The sequence below is a fragment of the Biomphalaria glabrata genome, chromosome 1 (genome assembly GCF_947242115.1).
Source record: "Biomphalaria glabrata chromosome 1, xgBioGlab47.1, whole genome shotgun sequence".
In the NCBI taxonomy this organism is placed as follows: Eukaryota; Metazoa; Mollusca; class Gastropoda; family Planorbidae; genus Biomphalaria; species Biomphalaria glabrata.
In genome coordinates, this window is record NC_074711.1 from 33408082 (window position 1) to 33425264 (window position 17183).

The window sequence follows — 17183 nt, forward strand, 5'->3', positions numbered from 1 at the left end:
CAGTGATCCCTGGATATTAGTGGGAAGCGTGGTCGAGAGGCTATGTACGCTTGAACTTGGCTTGGCTACCTATGAAGGGGGCTCGAGGTTCGACACCCGACTCGAGTAGAGTTGTGTTTACTGAGCACCAGAAGGCAGCACGGAAAACCTTCTCATAGATACGCACTACGTGAATGCTATACAAATTAATGCCCGCGGGTCATATCCGGCTAGTATTAACATAAAGTTTATTACATTTTTAGTTACCTATTTAATACTTAAAACAGAGATTCAAAAAATAATAAAATTCGAAAACAAACATTCACCATGATTCAAAACAAATGTCAGAAAAGAACTGACGATTCATCATATGATTGACGATTCACCATATAACTGACGATTCATCATATAACTGAAGATTCACCATATAACTGAAGATATGCAAAGAAGCAAGGATTTTTTGTATGTGCGTGTGTGCAACATTAGAACCGCTGAATGCACTGATACATGAATTTGTCGATAGGGTAGACTAAGTAGCATCCACGAAGAAGTCAATGATTGACGTCCATACACAGGTCACTTCAAGTTCCCTCTTATTGAATATGCATGACGTGAAAGGAGCTGTCTGACAGAGCTCCATGACGTCATGTATATTGGTTGGTATCACAGTACAAAAGAGTCATAACAAAAGTCACGTTTGTAAAACATAACTCTACAGATTCAATTGAGAACAATGTGTTGCCTGGTACAGTACCCAGGCTAATGAGTACTAGGCTGTTGTTATTCCGATATTTGGTAAATCCTTACAATAGGAAAGGTTTTTTTTACAATTAATTTTTTTCTTTTATCACTAGGAGAAGCATATCAAAGCATATTTTCGTCTCTTCTTTTTTAAAGCCTAGAATGTATATTGATTCATAATGGGCAAGGCTGGAAGTTGTGTAATACACATTTTTGAAATGCATAATTACAATCATTGACTTTGACAACTTTTCATTATTCTACCGGCTTGAAATGTCGCAAATAAGCACGTGCTGCGTGACTTGTAAAAAGTTAGTAGAGGTCACTTAGTCAATTAGTCAAGGAAAACAAAAATTTACGATATGTGGAAAGAAGTAAACAAGCAAAATAAAAAAAAATCATTTAAGGGGAAGAACTCCGCACATGTTGTAATTAACATTGGGACATAATGTACATTACTTATTGAATAATTATAAACATATTTAAGTATTGGAATTAAAATTATGTTGAAGATCGGGTGAACACCGGATAACAAATATCTGTTAGTAAATCTATTCTCAAGAGAGGTTACAAATATATGGTAACTGAAAGGACGACGTCTCGACACAACAGATCACATTAATGGCAGTAATTTTGTCACAATAGTATCAAAATAATAAACACAGACTGAGATTGACTGAATAATGATTAATAGTTTTAAACAGACTAGATCATATAACGAATTCGAGTGCCTTATGGTTGTATATGAGTACTAGAAAATAATAGGGAAATTATAACGTTTCTTGATGTCACTCAGATATGGTAGTTATCTACTTTGTTTCCCCCCAATAGATGCTGTCCCCTTAAAGTAAGATTGTCTTGGCAGGACTGATCTGGGACTTGAAAGAAATGACTATCGAGTCAGGATACATAGACTTCTGGGCTTGTGTATTTATAAAGAGAAGAGAAAGTGGTACTAGGAAATGTAAGGCATTCAGAGATTGAGACCTAGAAGGTTGTGAAAACTCAGATGTAGGTAACTAGCTCATTGAAGATGTGTGAATGTACTCCCATGTCTACAAGCTAGCAGATAACACCATAGCATTAGTTGTTTTTACAACAGTAAGTATGTCAGGGGAGGAGATGAATTTGAAACTAAACAGTGAGAGTGTCTTGTTGTTCAAAATACAATTTTCTTTAAAATGTCTTTTTCTGTCTAGGTTTCTAACTAAAGCGAGGAAATGTCAGTGACACTAATTAGGGTTTGCTTTCAATTCAATTACTGGGCATGATGGCTGAGGGGTAAGTCCTTCAGCTGGACACTGGAGAGTAGAGAGTTAAATCTATGAGAAGAGTGAATGATTTGTCGTTGTACTGGTCACATTAAATCATCATTAATCATGACCCAAAGGAGGCGCAGTGGCTCAGCGTTAAAGCGCTTGGCTTCTGAACCGTGTGTCCCGAGTTCGAATGCTGGTGAAGACTGGGATTTTAAATTTCGGGATCTTTGGGCGCCTCTGAGTCCACCCAACTCTAATGGGTACCTGACATTAGTTGAAGAAAAGTAAAGGCGGTTGGTCGTTGTGCTGGCCACACGGCACCTTCGTTAACTGTAGGCCACAGAAACAAATTACCTTTACATCATCTGCCATATAGACCTTAAGGTCTGAAAGGCAAACTTTACTTTACTTTTTTTAATATCATGACCCAAGAGATTCACAACTGGCTTTTATCCTTTTTTCAACTTCTATAGAGCCTTTTTTTTTAGACACTTTTAAAAGAGAAACTTGATTTACTTTAAAATTTAATTTCTTTCATAAATTCTTTGAATTCGTTTTCTTAAACTTATTTTAAAAACTCACGACTTTTAACGTCACGCAAATAACAAAAAAACAACAACGACAACAATGACAACATAAGCTTAGCAGCAGCCGTCTGCCAGCCGTCTGCACTGTAAACAGGTTACGAAACAAAAAAAAAATCCCAATAAATCCTTCAAAGTACAAATCAGATTGACAGTGTCCCAGGGAGAACAAGTGAATGAGATTTGGGCTAAGAACTTTGCGCATGACAGGAATAGCCAGAGTCTGAAAATGTCATCTCGCGCAGTGACATCTGAAAGGTGGCGGCCAGGTCATAACGTCATTTGCAGCAGAAGTCGGTGTCGTTATACTTTTTTACTTTTGCACACCGTTATACTGTTGAACTTGTGCACACAATGGAAGATTTATATAATCTGGTTGTTAGAAACTAGGTTTATATAAGAAAGATTTTTTTTTAAATACCTCCTATTAGCTATCAAACTCTTCATTCTTCATTCGTTCAACGTAGAAATTGGACACTGAATGGACATGGATCTCGAAAACGGCTCTACCGATTTTTTTAAAGATTTAACAGTTTATGTACAGGGTGATTTAAAAAGTCAGTGCTTAAATCATCACGCTTTTATTCATTTCGAAAGCAATGTAAAGGACTGAATTAGTGTTCATTTGATACAGGAGTAACTTTGTTTAAATGGGTGTCGATTTCAACTTATCAATTTGAATGTGTCATTATAAGAAAATCACTTGTTTATTTACCCTCAAAATGGCGACTCCTCAGCAGACGACATTCTAAAGACCTTGCTCTCTGCGCTTGGTCTGCCAGGTTTCCAACCTCTCTATATGCAACTTTTTTTCGTGTGGGTGGATATGTTAATGTAAAGTTTTTGTTGCACCGTTGTCAATAGATATCCATGAACTGAAAGATCGAATAATATCTGCAATCAACATCATGGACAGGGACATACATAAACTTATCAGTGATTTTGTTGTATGTGCCGCTGGTGGTGTCACATTGAGCACTTGTATAGCAAGCGATAAAAACAACTATGTTTTCTGTCATAGTCGTAAAGGAGGAAAAGTCTTTTAAAATTTAAACTTGTATTCTGTTACTTGTTTAACTCTTTAGTGAATATATTTATGTTTACCTTGTGTAATATTATCTCATATTTTTTTATTCACGTTCTATGTTCCTACAATTAAAAATAAAATGGATCTGAAAACTTTCGATAGTATCTTTAAAAGACCCGCAATATTCGTTAGAAATTGTACACATACCCAAAAATATTTACAAATAATGCTTGCTAAAAAATCATTATAATACATACATTGATATTATGATACACTTGCTAGTTTATTTATCTGGGGAAAAAAGCCACTTACATGGATCTCTGGTTCAAAACTATAATGACTATGTACTGTTGAAAGTATAACAGTCCTGTCATGTGATTTACAATGGAACTTCCTCTCCCCATCAATCACTTACAACTTCCTACTGATCAATATTATAAAAAAGAATAAAATATTAACTAGAAATTTCTCAAAGTCTATCTCAAAGAAATAAAAAAAAATAAATAAATAGCCGAGTCTATAGAAAACTATATTGAGAACCAGTGAATTACAGCTTCTAATTGAACGTCGACTAAACTTGCAGAGACTGTGGACCTTACTCTCGCAAGCACATAATCGTCCTTTAGTATTCACCTAATTAGCTTCTTGTTTGGTAATGTTGCAGCAAAGTTCCCGCGACATAGACTCGTTCCTTTGAAACACGCGTGGTCAAAGTCCAGTGCTAACAAGCAGAGAAATAAACATTGGCCCGCAAATTATTGGCTTTACCGTTTGCGATGTTATAATCTTACATTACAAGGCTGTTTCTCTATGATCGTGTCTGAATATAAGTTTTGGAAAACGTCCGTAAAATACATACACATTAAACACTGTCAGGCCTATTTATAGCTTCTTCTTTGTAATAGTCTTAGAAGTAGAGTACAAGACTCTTGGAACTCTAGACCCAAGGAAGCTCAATCCTTCGGTCTGTCTGAACTACAAGTTGAGTACAAGACTCTTGGAACTCTAGACCCAAGGAAGCTCAATCCTTCGGCCTGTCTGAACTACAAGTTGAGTACAAGACTCTTGGAACTCTAGACCCAAGGAAGCTCAATCCTTCGGCCTGTCTGAACTACAAGTTGAGTACAAGACTCTTGGAACTCTAGACCCAAGGAAGCTCAATCCTTCGGCCTGTCTGAACTACAAGTTGAGTACAAGACTCTTGGAACTCTAGACCCAAGGAAGCTCAATCCTTCGGCCTGTCTGAACTACAAGTTGAGTACAAGACTCTTGGAACTCTAGACCCAAGGAAGCTCAATCCTTCGGCCTGTCTGAACTACAAGTTGAGTACAAGACTCTTGGAACTCTAGACCCAAGGAAGCTCAATCCTTCGGCCTGTCTGAACTACAAGTTGAGTACAAGACTCTTGGAACTCTAGACCCAAGGAAGCTCAATCCTTCGGCCTGTCTGAACTACAAGTTGAGTACAAGACTCTTGGAACTCTAGACCCAAGGAAGCTCAATCCTTCGGCCTGTCTGAACTACAAGTTGAGTACAAGACTCTTGGAACTCTAGACCCAAGGAAGCTCAATCCTTCGGCCTGTCTGAACTACAAGTTGAGTACAAGACTCTTGGAACTCTAGACCCAAGGAAGCTCAATCCTTCGGCCTGTCTGAACTACACGTTGAGGCTTGTATTTAAATGCGGTAAAATAAATATCAATGTCTAATGCAGGCAAAGCCGTTGTCCGCTGGTGGTGGTAAAACAAGTAACTTTATAATTTGGTGATATTTTAGAAGCAAGCCCTGTTGAGACCGTATCAAATTAAAACCATGATCGGGCTCTGAAAATATATAAGACTCGTGCATCATTAATAGATGGGAGGGAACCAGCTAAGTTTCATTCAGAACTTGTACATGTCACATGCGCCCCGGACTGTTGTTTCCGTGAAATTGAACACTGCCCCATGCAAGAGGTGTGCTTGGACCGATACAAAAATCTATAAATAACCATTTGAAGGCTTCTTTATATCTTCTTCTTCTGGAGTAAAAGACTCTTGGAATTCTAAACTTCATTGTCTAGGGACTTACATAATAAAACAAACTTCCTCTATAGAAACGAAGCACAAATTATAAGATAAACAAAATAAAAGAGACAAAGCAATGAACTAAATATCTTTAAAAGACCTGACCGCAGAAGTCTGTCAAAGTCCTTGCTAAACTATGAAACTAGGAAAATAGTTAGCAATGAATAACAGCCCATTCTTGTACGAGCTTCTAAGATATAAAAAGCCAGTTCGCTATGCCAGGTTGTGATATCAATTTCTAGAAAATACATAACAAAAAGCTGAAATATTCCAAGAATTTCCCTAAGGGATATCTCCAAATACAATCTTTACGCTTTTATTTGTTTAGATAAAAAAAAAAAGGTTTTGTCCGGAAGTATAGAAAAAGGATAAACTAGCAGACGTAACATGTATCTTCCCCTCCCCCTTTCAACCCTCCCAGCTCTTACACGTTCCGTCTGGTCCATCCAAGTGTCCTGCTCATGCGGCAGAAGACATTGATCGTTTCAAAGTATGTGTTTCTATTTATAGCCTCAAGAGTTTCTCCTTGTAAAGTATTTGTTATGTCCAACCGCAGAGTCTATTACTTTCTCTTTCCGGAGCCTCTGTTTGGAACGGAGCACAATGTCAAGGTCAAGTCCATGTCGCAACACTGCTTAAAAAGGGATTTCAGAGGGGAAACAAAATTAGATGCGGAAGCTGGAATGTAATATAGCGATAATCAGTTACAGATGACTGATCAAAGGAAGGGCCGCCTATAAACAAACTGTTTCCGCTTTACAGCTGAGTTCCCAATACAATAGATATGTGATTTGGATACAGTAGATTAAGAAGCCAGTTTCATCGAGTCGAAGTTGAAAGAAAATAGCGTGAAATGTGTGGCTCATTCTTTTTAGTACTGATGACATATACAAAGAAATAATGAATAAGTGAAACAAAGAATGTATCAGGGATAAAACAATAGTAAAAATAGGTGAAGTAATATAGGTAACAATCGATCAAAAATGAATTAATAGATAAAACAAAGATGATATAATAGATAAAGCAATATTAAGAAGATTAACAATAGTTAAAACATCAAATGAAATAACAATAGAAATAGTAGAAGACAAATTGTGATGAGAACTTAGCAGCAGATGAAATGAAATGATGGATGGAACATTAGAGGAAATAGTATTTACAAAGACGAAACTATAGATGATAACTCATTAAGCTAAATTATTTTGAAATGATCTCTTAAAGAAAGATAAAATCTCAACTAGATCTAGATCTGTTGTAAATATGGAATTCATTCAACTATACGCAATCTCGTTTCCTGGGTTATATCGGAAAGACTATTGCAAATATGTCGAACCACATGGTATGAAATTTAAAGCCATTGATTGGATTAGGAGCAAGAATTGTATTTAAGTGTACGTTTATTTCTGAATCTAATCCCCCCCCCCCCGCCCCCGATACCCACTCCTCTGTTTATCGTGTCTTCTGTTTCCTGGCCATCAGACAGCAACTGATTCTTGGTAGCTCGATAGGTTTGGGGTTGTAATAGAAAAACAAACCAAAGCTCGGTTGAGCTGAGCGATACCATTGAGCAAGCAGATCAAATCATACCAGAAGGAAAGACAAAAATACAACACACAGTTGAAGGAAGGTATTGGATAGTTGAAGGACTGGAGAGAGAGAACTACTGAGAACCTCAAATTAAAAAAATGACCCGAGAAAGCATTTCAATAAGCTTATGAGAGAGAGAGAGAGAGAGAGAGAGAGAGAGAGAGAGAGAGAGAGAGAGAGACAGACAGAGACGGATAGAAAGAGAGTTAGAAAATTAAGAAAGAGTGAAGTGAGATATAGAAGACACGAGTGATAAAAGCGTGTAAAAAAACTTAGTAAGTGAAATAACTCCACATATACAGCAACATCTCTCAATCAGTTGTAATTATTTTCTTTTTTCGATACCTAGTGAGTGAATTACCAAAAGATAACTATCTCATTGTTTAATTTTTTTTAAATAAATTAATGTTTTGATATTAAAAGTTTCTATTTGATCCGAGAATGGATTTGGGAGAAATGACGTTGAAACAATTGTAGCAGACAGACTCACTGAGTTGTACAAACAGCTTGGATTACAGATGTCTTAAATAGAGGACAAATCAATATTATAATATTATTAACACAGTAACATCTTGATGAACAGATTTCTCATTAATTGATGCCTCTTTCATCTCCTAGCGCGACTGTAGCATGACCTCCGTGTTGAACCTCCTCCACAGTTTGTTTGCATATAAGATTGCGCGAGAGCCTCACATTAATTATACATTAATAGATCCCCAATGAGACGCTCAAGTGTAGACACATTTCTAGAGAAGGACAAAAGTCAACATAAAATTTTGTTTTCTAAAAATCTCAGAGCAATTACTTCTTCATTCCAAGTGAAATTCTTGTCAGAGAACGTAGAAATTGATCTGAGAACAATTAGAACATAAGGAAACAACAAAAAAATAAGACAAAGAGTAGCTTGAATAATAAGTCTTGTCTTCGTGTTCGAAGATTAGTCAAGAGTGTAGCATTGTATGTGGCTACGCAGCCCAAGCTGCGACCTACATATTTTGACACAATCACAGCAGACAAAAACCGTTGTCTGCGGTGGTCGATTTAGATTCTCTTTTCGCCGTCTATGTCTGTCCTCGGCAGTGGATTTTCTTTTGGTCTCGAAAGTGTCTCCAGCGGTCTTTGTGAGTGATCTTCATCTGTCTTGTTCTGAAGCCTCCAGCATTCCAGGAGCTCTCTTCTATGTCAGTTAAAGAAAGTTGGCGCCTAAGATGGTCAAAATGACAGGGAACACGTGACTTAGCCAAACGATGAAAATAATGTCAAGATAATGTCACAAATATAAATATGTATCACTCAGAGGCTAAAATAACAAAAGGTGCCTAAACTTGCATTCAAGAAAAATAAAACACAGAGGACATACGACTGTAGGATGATGCCATTTTTTTTCAATCAAGATATTGGGCAGGTGCGGACTGGCTATATGGGCAATCGGGCAAATGCCCGGTGGGCCGGTACCCAAATGGGCTGGTAGGCTGGGTAGGGCCACCAAAGGACCATATGGATGCTACTATGGTACCTATCAAAGTGTTAAAGGTTTGATACTATTCTCTTCTAGAAAGGCTCCTCTGAACGCAATGTTTAAAAACAAATCCTCCACAGACTCTACTACAGTGTCATAGCGCCTACTAGTTTAAGTTAACGTTTTCCTAAATAATGCAATAGCCTTCATCCGTAGACAGTGCCACTAGTTGGCTTCATCCATTTAGGGCCTACATACTAAGCGATTAAAAAGCAACATACGGTTTTTATTTCTTATAAAAGATTTAGAGGTCACTGTAAGCATGATTTCGAGGACAGCTAGACCTAGAATTGGAAGCTCATCATATGATACAGAACTTGTGTGCCGAATTATATAGGAAGGCCCAGGCCGATGTTGACACCCAGTCCGCCCCTGATATTGGGGGAACAACAGCCGCCATATTGACTGAACACAAAACAAAGTTCTTCATCCGTGTTAGAGACTAGACGTTATTTATTTAACGTCTAGCATTAAGTTCAGATTTGTTAATATTCATATTTGCTGGTCATTGAGAAATGTTCACTTTTGGAAACAATGCATTAGTGAAATTTGAAAACTAAAAATATGAAATCTTTTTTTTCCCTTCATTTTTGATTTTTTGATTCATTGATATTTCCCAATGAAATGAATGGATTGTTCAATAATTTATTAGCACGGTGTTTTGTGTGCGGGACATATTTGTTTGTTTCATTGTTAGCTCTAGACAAGAGATTGCGTGCTATATTACTTTTGAAAACTCGATACAGTACTGAATTATTCAATTAGTGTATCAAGTATCAAATAAAACAGAAAGAGTGCAATACTAGATTAGCCAATTCCGAAAGAGCAGGAATAATTGTGTTTGAAAATCTGCGGGGGGTGGGGGGGGGAGAAAGTTTATGTGTGTGAGGGAGAGAATGAGAGTAATAGAATTAGAGTTTGGTGAAGCAAAATAAGAACAGAAAATATGAAGACGAAACCAATGAAAAGAAGAGAGAGAGAGAGAGAGAGAGAGTGAGAAAAGAAAGAGGTAATACATATATCACAATTATATAATTAAGTTGATAGTAACCTAATTGTTATATCAGAATCCTTGCTAAGCAAATGTATGAAGACACTTATGTGTATTTGGTTTGACACTTTTGTGTATATGTGTAGTCCCTTGTGTGTGTATGTGAGTAGTTAATTGTGTATATGTGTGAAGTCAACTGTGTGCATGTGTGAATTTCTTTGTGTATGTGTGAAGACACATGAATATATGTGTGTAGTCACTTGTGTGTATGTGATTTTTACACAAACATAATCCAATCTTTTTATTCTAAGGGAAAAAAGTTATCTATCGAAAATTCAAGCCGATCAAAAGCTAAGCTCTCTATGACATGATGTCCATAAACTGAAGACCCGAATATATCTTTCACAGATCTGAAGTCTATCTTTACATTAGCTCCCATGGGAGTTTCAGATTTCAATTTTGCAGGAACCATACCGATAATCAGATTTTATTAGATACAGTGATGCTATGATGAAAGCCCCACATACATAAAATACATCTTGACAATTTCTATGGCTATTTAGTTCTATAGTGTGTCTTTGAGTCTTTCTGGATCCAGAAAATGGAAACATAACTAAAGAATTCTTCCATAAAAAATCAAATTACTGAGTACATGTTTTTAGTATGTGGAAATACAACCTTGAAGGTCAAGTGTTTCTATAGACAAAGCTGGCGCTTCAGTATATTTCCCTTCACGATTCATTCCTATCATTTGTGTCATTAAACAATGCGATTACATAAAGATCAAAGAACAAATCCGAGAACGAAAACAAGTAATAGAAAAAAAGAATGCTTTTTAAAAACAAAACTTATCCATGGGAAAGAACCGCTACTTACTGCTAATTATCTGAAAATTACAGGGTTTGGCTCCCTTTCTGCTATATAAAACAAAATTAATTAATTAGTACTAAATGATGAAATAATTGTTTAATTTTTGGATTGATTCGTGTATTGTCATCGACTTTGAACAATTATGCAAAATTTCAACCTGATTTATAATAATAATAGTAATAATAATAATAATATTAATAAAGCTTGTCTTCGAGTTATATATATATGGCCTCCTTCAGTCGTAGAAAGACTGATTCATCTCGAACACTTTTTCATATTGGTGTGGAGACCTATTCTGGAGAGACACACCCATGCACATATATTGCAGGTGAAGGTGGCTTTCGCTTTGATGGTAGAGGAGCAGGCCATTTTCCGTAAGGCACGCTTTTCTTCAAAAGCTGAGGCCCATGTTTTCTCGCTGTCCATAGCTTTCTTGGTTACATCTCTCTCCAACTAGTGCGGTCTAGGGCTATGTCTTCCCAATGGTCAGTATCAATGTTCACTAATTTTAAATCCTGTTTTATCACATCCACATAACGGAGGTGGGGGCGAGCCAGACGCGAGTTGCCCGTACAGAGTGATTTTCGGGATGCGATTTCCTCCATCCGGCGAACATGTCCGAGCCAGCGCAGGTGGCGTTCCCCAAGGACTGTAATGCTAGGAAGTCCCATTCGCGTGAGGATCTCAGTATTGCAACAATTTTTTTTTCCATGTTATTTTCAGGATCCTTCGAAGGCAGCGCAAATGGAGTGAGTTTAGTTTTTTCTCTTGCTTTGTGTAGTCCACGACTCACTGCCGTATGTAGCGTGCTCAGAACGCATGCCTTGTAGACTTCTATTTTGGTCGCTGTGGTGAGCTTTCCCAAACTCTTGAATATATATATATATTCATTATCCACATCTGTCATTAGGTAGCATTTATTTCCCTTATTTCGAAATCGTACAAAGTAATTAATCACCGACAATTACTCCACTAATTGTTTGCGTTGACAGACTTCAGTATAATGGTTTCTTAGGTTCTTACTTTTAGCATTCTGTTCTCGGCAATATATTTCATTTTGGTCTCAAATAAGTATCCCGCCTGTTTTTGATCGGTTTTTGACTAATAGCACCTTCGATGAAGTCCAGTAGGGAATCGGCGCCGGAGGCGCCATTATCCCGTTGATGGTTAGAAAGGCTTTTATCCAACCACCAGGCCTGGACATGGGGCTCTTCACCCCTGTCCTGTCTGAGGGCACCCAACGGTAGGCGGCCATATTGGTTGACTGACTGGTAAAACCGGGCCGTGCCGTGTACACAGCGCACCGTCCCCGAGTCTTAAGTCACCCGCTATAAGTGTCAGGGACAGCGCTAACTGCGGGGAGCTTGTCTCATATTCCTATACTGTAACCGCCACTATTCCGTGCAAGGGCCGCCAATCCAGCAATCCGGAACTGATGAGCACCGGATTGCTCGTTTAGATAACTAAACCCATCTAGGCGTATTATATTTTGAATTATAGAAATTGAAATAACTTAAATAAACTTATTTTGTGAACAAAACTAAATAAAACGTTTATTGCAATATAGACTAATTTAACTTGAGATGAAATGAAATAGACTAATAATTAAACAATATCTAACTACAAAAAAACAAAAAAAAAAAAACAACAACAACAACAACACGTCCTAACTGTTTTAAATCTCTGGTCGTCCTCCGTTCTCAACATAGATTATGAAAGAGCCGCTTTACTAGCATCATTCTACAACACTAACAATTAATGCTCCATGTCTTCATCAGATAGGAAACACGCACTCACAAGCACAGACACACACACACTCCATAACATCGCGGCCGTTGTAATAAATAACCAGTTCCAAAGCCTACTGCTTTTAGGTGCTCTCTTCTATGTCATTTAAAAACAAGTTGGCATCTAAGTTGGTTTGCGGTGGGCACCTCAACCGACCACCCTTCAGCTCACCTAAACGGACTGCCCTAAGAATACGGTCGTCCTCCATACGGGATACGTGCCCAGCCCAGCGTAGCTCAACTATAAGCAGTCCTTCTACAATGTTCATACCGGCAATCGCATTCGTATGTCAATGATGGTGCGCAGACATATTTGGTGAAAGTGTTCAACGAAGAAAAAGAGAACCTAAACTGCCCACCGGCAGACAATATGTCTGCGTTGACTTTGACAAAATATGTAGATCGTACAGAAAGTAGCTACAGCCACGTCACTCACGTGATATACTGGAGTCTTCCTTCATCTTCGGACTTGAAGTTTTAGCATTCCCACCAAACATTTAACCAGAGTTAGCTAGCTACTTTGTTTTTGTTGCGATCACCTGTGTTCCATATACATGCAATTACTAGGTCGTCGCAAGCCAACAGCTAGATTTGTTATTGAGACTTACACAATGTCAAAAACAATCAAGAAATATGTGAGACTAAAGTAACATATACTCAATGAAATGCATACGTCTGGGCAATGGGAGTATTATTAGAAACAGTGCAAAGTGGGCGAGGCGGAGGATTAGTGGAACAATTTAACTCTAGGGCTTTAAACGTCTCTAATATCTATCTCTTTCTATGTCTCTTTTTTCTCTCTCTGTTTCTTTTTCCATATCTTTCACTTTCTTTTACTTTGGCTAACTCTCTATTTATCCCCTTTTTTTTCCTATCTTCTCCTCTCTTTATTTTTACAAATCTTATATTAATTCACTCTGTCCACTGTCTGTCTGTGTGTCAGGTACAATTTTTGTACACGTTATTTCTTGCACACCCAATCTCGGATCAAGTTGAAATTTTACACAACTATTTGTTGTAGCTACCTAAACATTAATCAATAAAAAAATAATTAATTATTGGTACCTCATTATTTTGTTTGGTATCAAGCACGGGTTGCTACTTATTGAGAGATGTGACTGTAGCTACATATTGAGAGATGTCGCTGTAGCTACTTATTGAGAGATGTGGCTATAGCTACTTATTGAGAGATGTGGCTGCAGCTACTTATTGAGAAATGTGGCTGTAGCTACTTATTGAGAGATGTGGCTGTAGATACTTATGGAGAGATGTGGCTGTGGCTACTTATTGAGAGATGTGGCTGTGGCTACTTATTGAGAAATGTGGCTGTAGCTACTTATTGAGAGATGTGGCTGTAGCTACTTATGGAGAGATGTGGCTGTAGCTACTTATGGAGAGATGTGGCTGTGGCTACTTATTGAGAGATGTGGCTGTGGCTACTTATGGAGAGATGTGGCTGTAGCTACTTATTGAGAGATGTGGCTATAGCTACTTATTGAGAGATGTGGCTGCAGCTACTTATTGAGAAATGTGGCTGTAGCTACTTATTGAGAGATGTGGCTGTAGATACTTATGGAGAGATGTGGCTGTGGCTACTTATTGAGAGATGTGGCTGTGGCTACTTATTGAGAAATGTGGCTGTAGCTACTTATTGAGAGATGTGGCTGTAGCTACTTATGGAGAGATGTGGCTGTAGCTACTTATGGAGAGATGTGGCTGTGGCTACTTATTGAGAGATGTGGCTGTGGCTACTTATGGAGAGATGTGGCTGTAGCTACTTATTGAGAGATGTGGCTATAGCTACTTATTGAGAGATGTGGCTGCAGCTACTTATTGAGAAATGTGGCTGTAGCTACTTATTGAGAGATGTGGCTGTAGATACTTATGGAGAGATGTGGCTGTGGCTACTTATTGAGAGATGTGGCTGTGGCTACTTATTGAGAAATGTGGCTGTAGCTACTTATTGAGAGATGTGGCTGTAGCTACTTATGGAGAGATGTGGCTGTAGCTACTTATTGAGAGATGTGGCTGTGGCTACTTATGGAGAGATGTGGCTGTGGCTACTTATTGAGAGATGTGGCTGTAGCTACGTATGGAGAAATGTGGCTGTAGCTACTTATTGAGAGATGTGGCTGTAGCTACTTATGGAGAGATGTGGCTGTGGCTACTTATTGAGAGATGTGGCTGTAGCTACGTATGGAGAGATGTGGCTGTAGCTACTTATGGAGAGATGTGGCTGTAGCTACATATGGAGAGATGTGGCTGTAGCTACTTATTGAGTGACGTGGCTGTATATGAACAGATATTCCTCTTATTACTTTCTTGTACACGTTTGATCGCTCACTTCCCATTCTCGGATCAAATTAAAATTTCGCATAATTATTCGTCAATGACAATACATGAATTAATAAAAAAAAATTACCAATTATTTAATCAATTAGCAGCAATAACCTAATTTTGTTTTATTCTTGCAGTATTGAGATATAAGCACGAAATTTTGGTGGTTCTTTCCATTAGATAATTTTTTTTTAAAGAGATTTTTTTTTATTTTGCTGTTTTTCTCTCTTTCGCTCTTTTTTCTCTATCTCTATCCCACTCTCTTTTTGTCTCTCACTTTCTTATCTCTCTCTCTATCGCTAATCTTTCCTTTTCTCTCTCTTTATCTTCTTTTATCTCCCCTCTCTTTTTCTCTTTTCTGTCTTTGTTTCTCTTTCATTCTCTGTCTCTCCAACTATCCCAGAGTGGAAGTGCCCATGCTTGAATGAGACAATGCCGAAGATGAAGTGTTTGTTATCAGCCGTACAGACACACATGCAGTCTCAACACAATAAACAATAAATAACCATTGTTGTGACAGTCAATACATTACAAGCATGTAATGCATGCACATACAATGAATGGAGACGCTTAAGAACAATACAATATACATTAGAATGTCTGCACATCAAAAGTTCAATTCTCTAGAAGCGTGCATGAACAAATGCAACGAGCGGGACCAGAATACATGTTTTTACGTAATGCTGTGAAGACTTCACAGAATTGGACATTTCTATGGCCTCTCCAGAGCTCATTTTCCAACGCTTGAAGGTCTGCCAAAGCACTAGCCTATTTTACATATTTCGTAATTCAAAAATCTGCATTTTATAAGCTTTCTGTTCCAGATTCTAGTTTTGATGCTTTGGTTTTATACATGTTATTGTTTGTTGTTTTTGTATTATCTTTCTCCCACAGGTGGCCTACAATAGAATTCTTTTATTCTCTTTCTTTTTCACGTCTCTTGTATAAAAACGTATTGCATGCAATAATAGGGCATCCCCCCTTTTTTTTTTTAAACAATCAAGATATTTCATTATGTAATAAAGTACATTTTTTCCCCTCACTTTTTAACGACGCCTTTACTGAATGAAATAAAAAAAAAACAACAACAAAGAAACAACAACAACAAAGAACAACAACAACAGAGAACAACAACAAAAAAGAAACAACAACAACAAAGAAACTTATATCCAAGAAAATGAAATTTAGGGATGAGGTTGTTATTTGTTATAGTCAAGTTAAAATGAAACAAGATCTATGTACACTTATTTTATAATCACTTTGGGTGTTATAGTGTTCTTACCAAGCACCGGTCGAACAGGCAACCCACCCCCACTCTCCCAACCCACCCCCACTCTCCCAACCCTCCCCCACTCTCCCAACCCTCCCCCACTCTCCCAACCCTCCCCCCCCCCCCAATGTTTTTTTGTACCGCACGCATTATTTAATTAAAGTTGTGCTAATAAAATTACAGTCAAATCCAGTTAATCGGACGACATCGGGACGCAATCGTTTCGGTCCTACTAACCAGCTGTTTCATTTAAGCGGATTATACTTTATAATAGGCTTTGTTCCAGTACTTTAGGATTCGGTCCGAATAAGCGGATGGTCTGATTAACCAGTAATCCGACTGTATCAAACTATTTGCATATTTTCACAACCAAACGAACCCAATGTTTAAATTCTTTTAAGTCGCATTGAGTTGTACTTTTTTGTTTATAATTTAATTACACATACAGAAAATTATGCGAAAAGCTTAATTCAGTAAGGCGCAATGATGACCCAGACTAAACACATTCACTACCTTTGTATAATATGGAGGTCTAGTCCATGTGGTTCTACATTAGCAGGCCAACACCAGACTTAACTTTCTCACCCCTCCCCCCTTTTTCCATCCACTCCCCCCCCCCCTCTCCCATCTTTAGAAAGAATGTACTAAACAAGCTTTGTAGTTCAATGTCTTACACTGGTGCGAAAACTGAATAATATAGTCGTATTCGTTTTATATGTGATAATAGAACATACTGTATGTGTGTTTGTATAAGATATATATATATATATATATATATATATATATATATATATATATATACAGAGAGAGAGAGAGAGAGAGAGAGAGAGAGAGAGAGAGAGAGAGAGAGAGTGAGTCTTGTGTACGTATGTGTGCGTGCATGTGTGTGTGTGTGTAAAAAGAGTCTGTGCGTGTCCTACTGAATACTCCAGTCCCACTCCAGCTATTGCAGACCCTGAAAGAAGCTAGTAACTTGTGGTGTTGACTTAATTAGGTTTTATTTCAGTCTCCGTATTGGACTGAAGAAAGGGCGGCTGGCACCCTAGACTTCCCTCTTTATACTTTTGGAAATACTTCATTTATTCAGTTGACTATTGGCTTTCCAGCTCACCCCATTCTCATTAAAAAAAAGGATTTTTTTTTCACTTGCGAGTGTAACGGAGTACTT

At 37.8% G+C, this 17183-nt stretch overlaps 1 protein-coding gene across 3 annotated transcripts in view; it reads right to left on the bottom strand.

Annotated features, from left to right (window-relative positions):
• Positions 1–17183, bottom strand: part of LOC106062778 (zwei Ig domain protein zig-8-like) — a 215075-nt gene that overhangs the window by 86880 nt on the left and 111012 nt on the right. The window contains exon 2 of one of the 3 annotated variants that reach the window (XM_056033449.1): positions 3279–3438. The exons of the other annotated variants lie outside the window; for them this stretch is intronic. The gene's annotated coding sequence lies outside the window, so the exon portion shown is untranslated. The remainder of the gene's footprint in view (positions 1–3278; positions 3439–17183) is intronic. 3 annotated transcript variants of the gene reach the window in all.